The following is a 15,814-nucleotide window of genomic DNA, read 5'->3' on the forward strand; positions in this document are numbered from 1 at the left end:
TTCAATTGCCCATTGTGTCTTCTTTCAAAAAAAAAAAAAAAATTTGCCCATTGTGTCTTGCATCAAGAGAGCGGTGCAAAATCAATTTTTCAGGTATGCAAAACATGAGTTAAATGGGATGGCAGGTATAATAATGAAAAGTTAAGGGTGTGCAAGTGCACACCCTGGTGCAAGGGTAGCTCCTCCCCTGGTTGACGTTTCATCAATGTTGGATTTATGCAATCGTTATTAGTCATTGAAGTGTTATTTATTCATGAATTCGTATCAAGAATAACTTATAGTTAAAAAAAAAATTAGAAAATTGCTCTTCTACCAACAAAAAAACGTTCACTCCCATACAAACTGACCAAAATACATCAACGTGAGTTAACTCACGTTTGGTACGCTGAAGTATAACCTACGTGAGTTAACTCACGTTGGGTTAGAATTACTTACATGAGTTAACTGATAACGGGGTTATAACTTACATGAGTTAACTCATGCCGAGGTTATAACCTACATGAATTAACTCGCGCTAGTTTATAATCTATATGAGTTAACTCACATGAGATGTACCAATGTAGCGAACGTGACTTAAGTCACGTCGAATTTAACATCTGCGTGACTTAAGTTACGTGAGGGTATTTTCGAAAGTTCAGTTGGAAGTGAGCAAAACTTGATGGGAGAAGAGCAATTTTCTAAATATTAAGAGTGGTAAATGGTAATGAAGGCTATTGAGTTGGACCCTAACGTGTTTGGGCTTATTCTTGGTCTCGGTGAAGAAAGAAAATTGAAATCCATTAAAATTCTAGATATTATTGTAAAATAAATTTGGTAATTTTTTTTGTTGACGTTAATTCAAAATTATACTAGGTGGTGAATCACAATAAGTCAATAACTCATGTTAGATTAGGATGTATAATTTTAGTTTAATGAATAAGAGTGAAAGTTGTAGTTTTTGTTTTTGTTTTTGAGGGAAGTGAAAATTGGTGCTAGACTAACAATTTAGGGAGATACAATGCGTTTGATACTTCATTTTTTCTCTCCACCATTTTTCAATAAATAATCAACTATATTTTTTTTTCCCTTTCTTTCATGCCTTATATTATGGTGTAGTAACCATGTGTGTTTGTGTTGGAAATTTGGAAGTACCAATATTAATAATTCTCTCATATTTCTTTCGGTCAAATTAATTATGTGAAACACTAAATACGTGCTCCCTCCGGTCACTATTATAAGCAAATTTTGACTTTTTAGGTTCATTCAATAAATGATGTACTGTATGTGGTCTATATTGTAGACTAGCGCTGGACATCGGTCGGCCACGGTCGGATTTCGGGTGAAAACCCCCAATCCGACGGAATCCATGGGTGGAAAAAGTCACACCATCTCCGTCCGATTTTTTACACGGTTATGTCGGATTTCGGTTTAATCGGTGTCGGTTTAGATGGGTGGGTTTAAGCGGGTTTGAATCTGTTAAAACTTAGAATTTGCAAGTCCAGAGAAAAAAATCACCAGCAAGAATAGCAACAATTAGAAAATTCCAAAAACATCACAGTAACTTTCAATATGTGAAAACATAGACACAATCATTTGTTGAAGGCATGAGCAAAACTGTATTACGAAATAGGAGAAGCACTTGTGAAAGAAGATGGTAGGTTGAGACTTGAGATAACATGATGCAGGGAAGAAGAAGATAAATATGATGAAGGGAAGAAAAGATAGTAGTTGGTGACGATAAGTTAATGAGGAAATGAATTGAAAAATAGTAGAATATTCAATGTTGGAGTGGAAAGAATGGAACCCATTGACCCTCTCAAAATATTAAATAAAGGGTTAATTAAGTTTTTAGTCCCTATAAATATTCACAGTTTTGTTTTTAAGCCCTACAAAATAAAATCACACTTTTTAGTCCCTATGACATTTTCCTTAAGCATTTTAGGGACTAAAAATGCTGATGGAAAAATTTTATAGGGACTAAAAATGCTGATGGAAAATTTTATAGGGACTAAAAATGTTGATGGAAAATTTTATAGGGACTGTGATTTTATTTTGTAGGGACTAAAAACAAAATTCTGAATATTTATAAGGACCATTTACTTAATTAACCCTTAAATAAATTAATTAAATACTTGGTCCACTTGTTTTGGTGATAAGATTAAGCTCAAGCTGACAAACTTTTTTATGTGATTGGACTTGACAAGTTAATAGATCTGAGGCATGCCTAGTAAAGCCAAACGAAATTAATATACTATTGATAATATATACGGACGGGTTCGGTTGCCGGCGGAAATTTTTTTTTTATGCCCTAGTTGAAACCAAAAAATTAAAAAATGCCCTAGTTGAAACAAAAATACCAAAACTGCCCTACTTTTTCAGAGTTGACTGGTATGTCACAAGTTGGACTTGCGACCTACCTATGTCACAGTTCCGACTTGCGACATACCCCCCTATGTCACAAGAGGCAATGGCGACATATGGGCTCTCTCAAATTTTGAAATTTTTTGTCCTTATTGTATGTCACAAGTCCCACTTGTGACATATTTATTTATTTGCTTTTTCATTTTTTCTATTCATTTAATAGAATTACTTTTAAAAAATTTAAAAAAAATAATTGAAATAAATATTTATGATTATTTTTTTAAGGAAAATATTTATTATTTATTAATATGACACATTTAAAAGTACAATACATTTTTGACCAAAAAAAAATTCAATACATTTAATTATTTCTTCTTCGGGCATTAGGTGGTCGTGGTCCCGTTCAACACCATGGTGCGCCAGCATTTCTTGCTGCATTATGTCGCGTTGGAGCGGGAGGAATAATTTGACGCCGAGATCTTTGACGATGAATTGGTTGATCGTCAGTTTCGTCGTTGTGCACTTGACTACTTTGACCAAGCGTCAACAAAACATCGTCTTCCCTGCTAGGCCAACAGTATTGGCCAACTTATGTAGGCTCAAAGGTGGTTCCCGATTCAGCGATGCGTAGAGCTAAGAAAGGTCGTCCCCCAATTACTCGCATTAGGACCGAGATGGACGTTGTGGAAAATGAGGGGAGAAAATGCGGCATTTGTAGGATGACCGGTCATTCCCGAAAAAATTGCATTAATACTGAACATCAGTAGCAATCTATGCATATTTTTTTTTAATTGCATTTGGTTTGTATTTTATTAAATTAAATATTAAATATTTATTCTTCGTTTAAATGTATTGTACCTTTAAATGTGTCATCTTAAATCATAAATATTTATTTCAATTATTTTTTTAAAAATTTTTAAAACTAATTCTATTAAATTAATAGAAAAAACGAAAAAGTAAATAAATAAATATGTCACAAGTCCCACTTGTGACATATAATAAGGACAAAAAAATTTCAAAATTTGAGAGACTTGCATGTCGCCATTGCCTCTTGTGACATAGGGGGGTATGTCGCAAGTCGGAACTGTGACATAGGTAGGTCGCAAGTCCAACTTGTGACATACTAGTCAACTCTGAAAAAGTAGGGCAATTTTGGTATTTTTGTTTCAACTAGGGCATTTTTTGATTTTTTGGTTTCAACTAGGGCAGATAAAAAAAAATTTCCGTTGCCGGCAGGTTCGGATAATCCATCCGCAACCGACCGTACTAACCCTTCTTTACCCAAGTTTGGTCACCCGCTTCAACCGACCAACCCGTTTCAACCGACCCGTTCTCCGACGGGCCTTGCGGATCGGGCAGTTTGGGTCGAGCGGTGCTTTTCTGTCCAGTCCTATTGTAGACCACATACATCATTTATTGAATGAACCTAAAAAGTCAAAATTTACTTATAATAGTGACCAGAAGGAGTATATCTTTCATTCGGAATTCAAATATTATTTCACAACATTGTGAGAATCTAACTTCTTCATCTATCAAATTCGTTGGTAATGGATTTTGATTCTTTGACATAGAAAAACTCCACACATACATAAAGTTGGCTTTAGTGACCATGTGTCAAACATTAACGAGGGCTAGTGACACGACACATACATGAAAATATGGTACGGGTGAAGACAATTTTGGGAAGAAAAAGAGTAGTTATTACTCCCTCCGTCCCGGAATATCTGACCCATTTTCTAAAAAAAAAAGTGTCCCAAAATAACTGAGCTATTTCAATTTTCAATACAACTTTCATCATTCCCAATACAATATAACACTAAATAATACTACTTTTATCATTTCCAATACAATATATTCCACTTTCCCCTTTATTTATACATTTTTCTTAATCTGTGTGAAATGAGCCAATGGCTCAGATAAATTGGGACGGAGGGAGTATTGGAGAGAAGTTGTTGAGTGAAACCCTTGGAGTGCAACACAAGACACAGACAAAAAGAGCATAATTTTGATAGAAAAAAAGTGGCACTTGAATATCCTTGACGTCATACATTCTCAGTACTGTTTCAGTGTCTTTGGTTTCTCTGTAACTGAAATCCTTTTGTTGTGTTTCTTGTTCCCTATAGTTTAAGGCCTATACGCACTACACAAAATTTGGCACACGCGCCTTTAATGGACCATTTTTCCCTTTTAGTGGTACCATTAATTGGTGTTTAAGGTTGATCTAGGTCCATTCTAGTGAATTCCAAAATGATGGGTGTCTCATGACAAGTTCTGAAACTTTTGATGCAATTCACAGTGAAATATTTCAATTTAATGTTGTACTATTACATGCTTGTTTAACATAGGTGAGTTTCACAAGATCACGATACATTTATAAGAGTGTCCAGTTTTAACAAAATCATTGTGGTATTGTAATTTTTTATGTTTAACACAGGGTGAGTTTGACAGGATCACGATACATTTACAAAAGTGCCGAGCTTTAACAAAATCATCGTAGGATTTTAATTTTGCATGTTTAACATAGGATGAGTTTGACAAGATCGCAATACATTTTCAAGAGTGCTGAGCTTTAACAAAATCATTGTAGGATTGTAATTTTGCATGCTTAACATAAGGTGAGTTTGACAAGATCACGATACATTTACAAGAGTGTAGTACTGTAATTAATTTTGTCAAATCTACTATGGTTTTAAACATGTACTATATGTCTCGGTTGTATATATAATTAGGGTTTTTCTAACATGTGCAAATTTGCACATGATAAGAAGTTTAAAGTAGTAAGTTTGTATATGAACTTGTGCATTTTATATTAGATATATAACTTTTTAATAAATAATTGTGGTTTTCAATAAAAAGTTGCTACTTTTAATATCCTTATCATGTGCAAGTTTGCACATGTTAGACAAACCCATGTAATTATAATCATAGTAGATTTGACAAAATTGATTTTAGCCTCCCAATATTAATCGCTCAATTCTAATCCTTAAGTGTATCTCCTTTCACATTTCTTGGTAAGGGTGTGATTAGTTGCAAAGGGAAAGTGAGAAGATAAATAGGTAAGACAGTGTAATAAGAGAGGAGAATGTGAAAGGTAGGATTAAATTGTAAGCAATATATGGACATAAAGATTGTGCATCGATTATGAGAATTAAGTCTAGAGGAAAAGTAAACTCAACTGGAAAACATCTAATATATCAAAATCAATTATAAATCTCTAAAAACAAATTTAACTCGTACAAAAAATAACATTTGCTATTTAGTGTCAAAATTCACTATGTTTATTTAAAGCAAGTGATTGAGCTCATATGATTAATAAATTTTATTAAAAGACGAATTGTTCGAAAGAACATAGTTTGATTTTGAGATGGAACAATTCTTGGTTAAATTATACTTATCTCACGACCGAATTCTAAATTCTCAATGTCCCTTTCCTTAGCTAACTATAGGGCCCGTTTGGTGCACATGATAGGGAGACAGTATATGATAAAATTATCCTATCCTGATTCAATCCGATGTTTGATGCACCAATAGAAAAGGATAAATTAAACATATTCCTTATCCTATCCTACCCACTCTTTGTTATTTTTATCCTTAATTTTTGGTGGGTTAGCAACCTGATAGCATAAATTAGTCAAGCGCCTATCTTGAATTCCCAAAAGACCTCCTTCGATTCCCGCCCAAAAAACCTGATACTATTCCAAAATCATGTTTCAATTTTTTTTTCTCGTAATTTTTACTTGCTTCTACGTTCGTCAGGCTTTTACTTTTTTTTTCTTTTCTTTTTTCATTTTTATGCTTATTTTCATACCTGCTTCTGGGATTTCATATTTGTGTATCGATTCCATATACTATGCTTATTTCATACCTGCTTCTTATAACTCCCCCATTAAACCTTGTTTCATCTCTGCTTCTACGATTATTATGTTCCTTTTATCTGCTTTTTTTTTATTATTTCATTATTGACTTTCTTGCTATGCATAGCTTCATTTTCCTGATTGATTCAATTTTGTTCATTAATTCTGATCTCTTATTTTGACTCTTGTTGCCCTGATGATTTACAGGTTAGAAATATCCTTTTGTTTGTTCTCAGAATCCTTATTATTTTTTTCTTAATTGTTTTTGTTGTACAAGGATAATTTTGTCATTTAAATATAATATATTTCTTATCATGTCAATAACAAATGTGTACCAAACACATGATATGATAAAGTAATGCTATTGTATTTCTTATCATGTGTGCACCAAACGTATGAAAGGATAGTGTCTATCATATCACTATCATATTCTATCATTATCCAGCTACTAATCATATCATATCGCTATCATGTCATGCGCGCCAAACAGACCCATAAGGTTAACCCAAAAATAAAATCACTTATTTATATATTTGACTGTAGTTGAACGACACTTTGTATCATAATTCGGGGCATTACACTTACCAAACAATAGAAATAGTTATCTCATTTTCAACTCACTTTCACTTTCGTACATTTAACATTTAACATTTATCATGTATACATTTTTCATTTCACTTATATTTTATGATCCAAACAAAGCATAAAGGATCGAGTGGACGAGAATTTATCTTGCTTAGATCATTGGACAATTATAATAGATAAGAAAGTGAGATGTTAAACTCAATGATATCGTTTTGGTAATGGTTTTGAGGCAAGGGCCGACCGATGAAGAAACAAGTTGGAAATCCGAAGAAGTGTTGCGTGAAAGGTAACCATGCTAATTCGAAACCAATGATAGAAGTAATTAAAAAATTCGAGGACGAATTTTCTTAAGGGGGGAAGAATGAAATGCATCGTTTCACTAAAAGCAAATAAATAAATTTATATAACATTACTCCTAAAAAAAAATAAAAAATGATAAATAATGATAATAATAAAACAGAGAGACCCACAACATATAACCCACTTCTAGACTTTTCCTTTTTGGCACTTCACTGTACCACCATTTCATTTCTCTGTACCTTCTTACTCTTCACCCGTGTATCCATTCTTTTTCTCATTTCAAGGCACAAATTCCTTCCTAAATTAAACACTCACAACAAGAATTACACTTTTAATTAAAATCATCACCGTATTCTACAAGGGCTTTTGGATAGAAGTTTGGTGTTGGGGTTAATGTTTTAAAATAGGAGAAGAATACCCACTCATGGCAAGTGCTCTCTTGGTGTTTCTTGAGGTACAACTTTATGATTCATGAAATTTGGAATTAATATCTAGCTTAGATGAGTAGTAAAACCTTAGATTTTCATGAGTCCCTTTCAAACCCTAAGTATAACAAATTGGGGGTTTTGTCTTATTCTTTTATCTATTGGTAATGTGATCTTAAATAAGTTTTAACAAGAGCTGAAATCAATATATGATGTTCAGATTCGATGGGAATTGCTCTGGTGGTCATTTCGAAAGGCATTGCTAGGAACGGAGTTGACTCGTCATATTTGTGAGTTGATGACGATTATCACTTATTTTAATTATCGTTATTATTGATATTTTGGTTATTTTATAAGTTAAAGTATTTATAAAAATGGGGAACACACCCTTTAAACATTTTTCTTGTCGTTGAAATTATGTTTAAGGTCATGAATATTAATATGGTCTCTATTTGAACTTATCTATGAGTTATTGAAAAAATAATTTGAAGTTGAGATTTGGTTGCATACACTACGGCATATGTTTTGAGATGTTGACAAAAAAAATTGTTTTTGAGAAATATGTTTTTGTTTTGAAATTTATTTCGATACTATTCATTATACATTCCATTTGGATTTGGGTTTTGGATTGACCTATGATTTATAAAGTAGTGGATTTAAGAATTGAAATTTGATTTCATGTATCTCGGCACTAGTTTTCATATGTTGTAAGGAATGGTTTTGACAATCGTGTTTTTCGAAGATTTTGTTACTAACATGTACTTGATTTGGATTGGATTTGGTTTTACCTATGATTATAAGTAATAAATATTCGATTGAGTTTTGATGGTACACATTTTGACATAAGTTTCAATATGTTGTGAAACATGGTTTTAGTGACATTTTGAGAATTTTGTTTTGAGAAAAATGATTATCATTGCGACGACCTAGGTGCACCTAGTATGTGATTTCAATTAGGTAAAGTTACCCCGTTAGATGGAGCCGCCCCTATGGAAAGGCCGCCATTAGGAGGAGAGGGCTATCAATGAGAGGTAAACTCCCTAATTGAAAATGTTTTACACTTTGTTTTGAGTCGAGAGAAAAGAGCTATCCGTTAGATGGAGCCGCCCCTATGGAAAGGCCACCATTAGGAGGAGAGGGCTATCAACGAGATGGAGCTAGTTCTCGATTCACCCATTTTGTTTATTTTCACTAAATGGAGTTTTCTATATTTTCTTTAAAGGCTTTTATCAAGATTTTCGGCAATATATTTTTAAAGGCTTTTATTTTGATTTTCGGCAATTTATTTTTAATGGTTTGTAATGTTATCTTCATGTCTTTACGATGTTGGACTTTTCGTTGAAGTATACCTATTTGATTGGAAATATATACAATGTGTGGATTTTCATGCGTATAAAGGGTTGCGGATTATTAGAACTAGACCATCGACCCGTGCGCCGCACGGGTCTAATGTGATATTTAGTAATTGAGTAAATTATTAATCATAAATCAAACACACATTAAATCATCTTTCTGTTTCATAAGATGCAATCCAATGATTAAAGGGTTAAGGCATTAAATGGGTTTGAGAAGGAGTTCCAAAGTCCTATCCATATAAAAGATTAAAAGTGGATGTCATTGTAAACAAATGAGTAGCGTTTACACTAAAACTATGTACTTGTACTTGAGGAAATTGTGATTATTTTTGCTTAGACATCGTGATAGTATACTTGTTGGAACTTAATGAATTTTGCAACGTTCCAAGGCAATTGTTTAATACTGATGTAAGATATTTACATATCATCTATAATTATGTATGCTTTCAAAAAAATATCTATAATTATGTATATTTATGCATAAGTGGGACAATTAATAAGATAAGTAAGATATTTAGTGGGCAAATTAGTAAGATATTGCTATGTCAATTTAAATATATTTTAGTGGACCAATTCATAGGGGAAGGGAGCCTAATAATATGGAGTTCAACCTCGAGCCAAGGAACATGAACAAACTTTTCATTCATCCTAAATGATCAAAAACTCCAATCTCATTAATTAAGGAATGATTTACTAACGTAATCAACCCTCATTAATTTGTCACGTTACACATTACTCCCTCCGTTCCAAAATATATGACTTAGTTGACAATGTGGATTGTTTTTTTGAAGGAGACAGTGTGGATTGTTGAATTGACATTCTTTGACCATGTCTTTTATACTAATATACAAATATAAATCTCATATAAGATGTTGAATTTGTCTCGATGAATATTTTTAAAATATTAAATTTTGATAATTTTTTCAAATAGATAATAAATATATTATAGATAAAAAATATGCATTGATATGTGTGATTGATTCAACAATATCACTCACTTAATATGAGACAGAGGATGAATATTCAGTTTGAGCAAAAACGTGACATTGGTTATGGATATCAATTGAACATAAAAATTGTGACTACAAACCTGTGATGTTAATGACAGATCACACAAACAATAATTAATCGAAATTTAAATTAATGATAAGGAAGTGGATAGCAAGAATGAATCAAAAAATATACATAAATCTTGACAAAATCTATAAAGATGATCTCTTTTTTCAGGGAAAGGATGATCTGATATGCATTATTCTATGTACCTTTTACAAATTAAATTATATGATCATGTAAAATTAATCTTCATTTTTCATAAGCTAAACTATATTTACTCCTTGCAAAACATAAGGCAAGACCACCTTAACAGTCGATATAAATATCAGGTAGTGGTGCTCTTGGCCAAAAATAATATTTCTTTTTTAGGAGAATTGATGGTTTTTCTTTATATAGTTTGTAACAAAAATATATTAAAATATTACAACATAACTATAGTTTACAGAAGAGTTCAACACTAATAAGTTGGTCAGAGAACCAAATTACACCTTTACAATCTTTCTAACAAAAGAGAGTAATAACACCAAAACCACACAACTTTATCAAAACACATATTCTTATGCTTAAGTTGAAAGAAACTTGATCACTAAAACTTAGCAAACTAAACAAACAAAGGTAATTGCTGCCACAAAAAAGCATGAGATGCACAATTATAAGGCATCTCTCACAAAATACAGCAACAGTCCAAACAAATGTGGCGAACAGAAAAATAGCCCGAAATGGATAGTCTGCAAGTCACATCTCTACTTATTGTAACATCAACTCCCCACTCAAAATACAGCAACCAAAATCCTGGAACAATATGCATATCTCAACACAGCTAAACCTGGAACACGCTACTCAGACTGAGGAACTCCAACTCGATGACAGGCTATATCAAAGGCAAAAGGACTACACCTAATCATATGAGATGCATCCAGTAGGAACATAATCATTGTCTGCAGATCAAGAAATCAACCAAAAAGTATAGAATCCAACCCGATATTAACTGATAAGAGAAGACCATGACTATGTGAACTGTCAATCGTAAATAAACTCCAGATCTGGCGCGATTGGAAAAATAAGTCATTAAAAAATAACACACAAATCAACATAACCTTAATTGCACTTTTCAGAAACCTCTCACAAAAAGAACTATTGTCGACACCAAATCAATTTCATAAACAAAAGAACCATTCATTAAAAACAAAATGAAGAGTTGATGCTAATAATATCTATCTCACAATCAAGATACCAGCCAGGGTCACATCTGCATATTCTCAAAGTTGTTTCTCGCACAATGACCTATTTGATTCTTTATCAAGATAAAGAAACATGCCTTAAGAAAAATTAAGCGAAATTGAAAGTGTCAAATTCTGGGTATGTGTCACAAAGCGAACAAACTTGAAAGTGTAAACAATGCTAGTAAGAATCATGCTCAGAATAAGTTTACTGAATAATTAAAAAATTAAAGAAGAATATTTGGTTGATAAAATCATAAAGCAACATATTTTTATCCCCCATTTTCATTTTCCTCTTTGTAAACTTTTATCCTTCCATCATTTTATCCCATCAATATTATCAATTTATGGAAAAATTAAAATAAAACTCAATTGACTTAGTAACATTTTCAATCACAATTTATAACTATTAAGAGGACCCTATTTACACATTCAGCCAGTCAGATACCACACAACAACTTCAAAGGTACCTTGTAATATATAACAATAGCAGATATGAAACAGACAGATTCAGAATGTCAAAAATACAATGACAAAACTTACTAAAATTGATATTCAATAATTTTGATTATTATATATGTTTTTCTATTGGAGTTTAAATAAATCCTGTATAATTTAAAGTACAGTAGCACTTTCTAAGTCAGAAGATCAAGTAAATAAGGCCTAATTTAAAAAAGAACTCATTAGAGCACTATGGCGTAATTTGATCCATGTAGTCGACCCCACTTTGTGGGAGAAGGCTTAGTTGTTGTTGTGGTATAGAAGCGGATAAATTGGAACTCAAAAGAGAGCTGCCCATGAATTAAAAAAAACTCATTTTTAACAAAATATGAATCAACATAGGATATTGTGATCAACATATAAATAACCTCTGCAGAGTAAACAATTCATTGAACAAAAGTGTTCAATTATTCTCAGCAGCTATTCAACTATTTCAATATATTAAAATGATTTAATATCATCACTCACTAATAGCTGTTTGAGATTCTAGCTTCAGGTATAATTCAAAATCTTATTGTAACTACATATACCTTAATTAGTTAAATAGTCTCTCCATGAGTACATTGCACAACCAACGACACCGTCATGAGCTTTTGTAGGCGCCATTCAATACGGTGCACCTGAAAAGTTAGACATAATTATCATGTTAAGATAAGGTAACAACTCGCTTGAACAAAAATAAGGACTCCATTACATACGCACTTGTGTTGCTTCAATACAATCGCACCAGCAAATATCAAACCCAATGGTGAAACAAAACACGAACATGAAATCCAAAATTGATATACATAGGATAGTTGATTGCATTAGTAAAGTACCTTGGTGAGAAGGCCCCTTTACCGCAATTGTCGCTTGAAACTCTCAATATAACACATTTTGTTGTTGTTGTTGTAGCAGCAAAAATAATCAAAGATGGGTACAAAGACCAGTGCTCTACCCAAAGTTTTCATTAGGACCCATAGATCCTGCAATTGCAAAATGCAGCTGTGCTTAGTAAATGCAACCATGTATTTATCAAATGAAGTTATCACATAGACATCAAACAGTGGAGGAAATTAATTTCAGGTTTAGTAATCTCAAAAACTAATCCATAAGACTACAAATTCAATAGAAAATAGTGAAAAGTAAATATGTATACCTCTACATGTGTGTGCTATGCAAATTCAGGTTTAGTAAGCTCAACAGCTTTATGAACCTACAAAGTAATATAGAAAAACACAATTTAAAATCCCAATTTATGAGATATCCTTTTACAAAAAAAAAAGAAGCTAGGAAGTTATGAAAATAAGCCACTACATTTCAAACAAAGTACAAAAATGATGACAAAATTAAGTGAAATCTGCAAATATGATTCATATAGAATCGCAAATATCATATATGTGATTTAAAAGCATAAATATTCGACTACAAAGTTGTTGTTCTAGATTTGCTATCAGTTTTTCAGATTGAGACATTTCCTCAAACATCTCATGATCATAATTAAACTTCCAATAAAAGACAAATTAAGAAAGCAAGTCCACATACCTTTGAGCAGATAATTTGAATTAAACTTGCAATTTTCGTTACCTTTGAGCAAATAATTTGTGTTGCTTCATTTCCTAATAAACTCCAATTCGTCACCAAACAAAACCAGAGAAAACAGGTTAGCATAAAAATATCACGAAACCGACAACAATCAACAATATGAACAACAACTACTGCATGTCACTTGCAAGCAAAAGAATTGAAAGTAAAGAAGGATATCTAATTTACCTAGCTAAAAAATTACACCCACTCGCAACAGAACAACAAAAGAAATTTGCCCAAAGCCAAAAACAAAGTTTAGTAACACAGAAGACACAAAATGCAATCAGAAGCTAATTAGTAATATCTCTGCAGAAGCTAGAAAACAGTAACACTGAAAATAAACACCAACAACCTTGGAGGGAATTGCGGCGAGAGAGAGAGAGAGAGAGAGAGAGAGAGAGAGAGAGAGAGAGAGAGAGAGAGAGAGAGAGAGAGATCCGAGAGGAGAGTGAGTGGAGAGAACATTGAAGAAGATGGATGATGAATCAATATTGAGAGAGGGATAAGCTTGGTGAACAGAGAGAATGAATAATTTGAATTTTTTCTTCGGAAGTGGGTAGGATGAGATAGTGCATGATTCCAGGGAAAAAAAGGTAAAAGTTTGTTTTTAAGGATAACAGTGTAGCGTTGGATTAGGGTAAAACAGTTAGGGTTTAGCGGAAACAACCATGTTTGTAGCGCAAACAGATGAAAAGCCCTATTTTTCTTTTTATTTTTCATAATTAAAGTTTGGAATAGGGTAAAACAGTAATTATAATCATTAGGGCTTCTGAAAAATTAGGGCAAAATTGTTTGCTTGGGGCAACTTTTATATATAGATTGATTTTAGACGGTTACTATTTTAGTAAATTGACATTAGATTTGAGAAAGTAAATAATCGTGCCCTTGTGTGTTTCCCTTCTAGTTGGTGGTGGTTGTTGTCTCTCACTAAGTCCCTGTGACTTACTCTTTTATTTTCTATTTTTTTCAGATTTCCAAGTAGCGAAGTAGAAAGCTGCTAGTAGATTCGAAGTTCAGCCGTGTCACTCGTTTTGGTAGGCTTCTTTGATGGATGTCTCTATTGTTTATGCATATGTTGAGTCGAAGTATCTGCAGCTATTTGGTAGTCTAGGAATGTTTTATTCTGAGATGTACAAAGATGTAAATATGTCATTTGAAACTCTGGATGAGAATACAGGTTCATAAACAGAATTAAAATCTTGGTGAATGTTCAAAATACAGAGGATACTCTGTCGAAATTTCAGTGGATATCAATTTATAAATTGTAAATTATAGTTGTCAAGTGTCTCTATGCCTAAGGCCTCAAAAAAATGCAAAAGATAAATTTTGAAGGATTTGTTTTTATAATTTTAACACCTTTGGGAGATAACTCACAGAGGGCACTTTTCAACACAAAAAGATATTGAGGGGTCTAAAAAAAATGCTCCAAAGGTTCAGGAGGTTTGTATTGACCTATTTAGTGTCTTCTTTATTTCTGATCCATTTGAAGTTGGGCCGTATTCAACTAGCATACCCTTTTGACTATTACTTTTCAAACCTTATTCATTTCTCACACTCCCTACTTCTTTTTACGAAATTGCCCATGTGGTTTTTGGATTTCATAATCCAAATTGGGTTGTTCCTTTGTTATTGGGTGGAAAAATGAGTTTTTCACCAATTCCGAGTTTACAATCTGAAAACATCAAAAAATAGGGCGTGTTTCAGATTATACAATCCGAACACCCCTAAACGCCATTTTTCATAGGAAATACAGTCCAAATTATATAATCTGAACTGTATCAGCACAAATTTTGAATCTGTTTGTAACATGGATAACCATTTTAAGGACCATATTAATCTTCCTAACTTTCATCCTTCTGTTTTAGATCATTGTTAGTTGTTCTCAATCAAAAATCCGGTTTTTGGGCTACTTGATCGGATTGCTCCGAAACTTCCCCAAAAAATCAGAAAAAACTCAAGGATTAAAAGTCCCGTAGAAGGGGACTTCTTACGGGACTCCGTCCATCAAAATCCAAAATTTCATTGTTTAGACCTATATTTCATTTCTCTTCATTTTTCATATTCTCAAAAATATCAGAAAATATTTGCATTAATTTTATTTGATTTTTAGCATTTTTTTGTGGTATTTTTTTATTGGCTCAAATGCAATTTTGATCCCCCTATTTTCAAATTTGTTAACTTTTGATACCCCATTTTCTAAAACCAAGTTTTTGATCCCCCTATTTATAAAGTCAACAAAAAATTATGGAGTAAATAGTCAATTACCCCCTGAAATTGTAAGTTTCGTCAATTACCCCCTGAAATTAACAAAACTTCAATTACCCCCCTGAAATTGCACAACGTTAATCAATTTACCCCCTCCGTCAAATTTTTCTGTTAGTCAACATGACGTTTTGCAAATACCCCCTGAAGTTTTGCACTTATGTGCAAAATACCCCCTGAACTTGAAAATTTATATATTTTTTTCTTATACTTAAAAGTGACTACATTATCACTAAATTGTGGAGCATATTAGCTAAGTTTTGACGGTATACAACCATATTTGTTCCTTTAAACGATCAAACATTAACCATGTATTAGAGTCTAATGATATGAAAGTCAACATAGTAAAGTAC

The 15,814-nt window shown here is 32.6% G+C and overlaps 3 long non-coding RNA genes across 3 annotated transcripts; 1 reads left to right on the forward strand and 2 right to left on the reverse strand.

Moving 5' to 3' along the window:
* The first annotated feature begins 6,916 nt into the window (after nt 1-6,916).
* LOC146907648 (uncharacterized) lies at nt 6,917-14,468 on the forward strand. Its single transcript, XR_015020688.1, has 3 exons — nt 6,917-7,533; nt 7,725-7,794; nt 14,170-14,468. It is a non-coding gene; the product is annotated as an uncharacterized LOC146907648 (long non-coding RNA).
* On the reverse strand, nt 10,296-11,323 carry LOC146907649 (uncharacterized). Its single transcript, XR_015019012.1, has 2 exons — nt 10,891-11,323; nt 10,296-10,783 (listed from the first exon to the last, which is right to left on the reverse strand). It is a non-coding gene; the product is annotated as an uncharacterized LOC146907649 (long non-coding RNA).
* On the reverse strand, nt 12,058-13,763 carry LOC146907650 (uncharacterized). Its single transcript, XR_015020689.1, has 4 exons — nt 13,158-13,763; nt 12,772-12,828; nt 12,452-12,598; nt 12,058-12,253 (listed from the first exon to the last, which is right to left on the reverse strand). It is a non-coding gene; the product is annotated as an uncharacterized LOC146907650 (long non-coding RNA).
* Nucleotides 14,469-15,814: the final 1,346 nt, after the last annotated feature.

The sequence above is a fragment of the Medicago sativa genome, chromosome 7 (genome assembly GCF_051527215.1).
Source record: "Medicago sativa cultivar Bolivia chromosome 7, Bolivia_mono, whole genome shotgun sequence".
Lineage (NCBI taxonomy): Eukaryota > Viridiplantae > Streptophyta > Magnoliopsida > Fabales > Fabaceae > Medicago > Medicago sativa.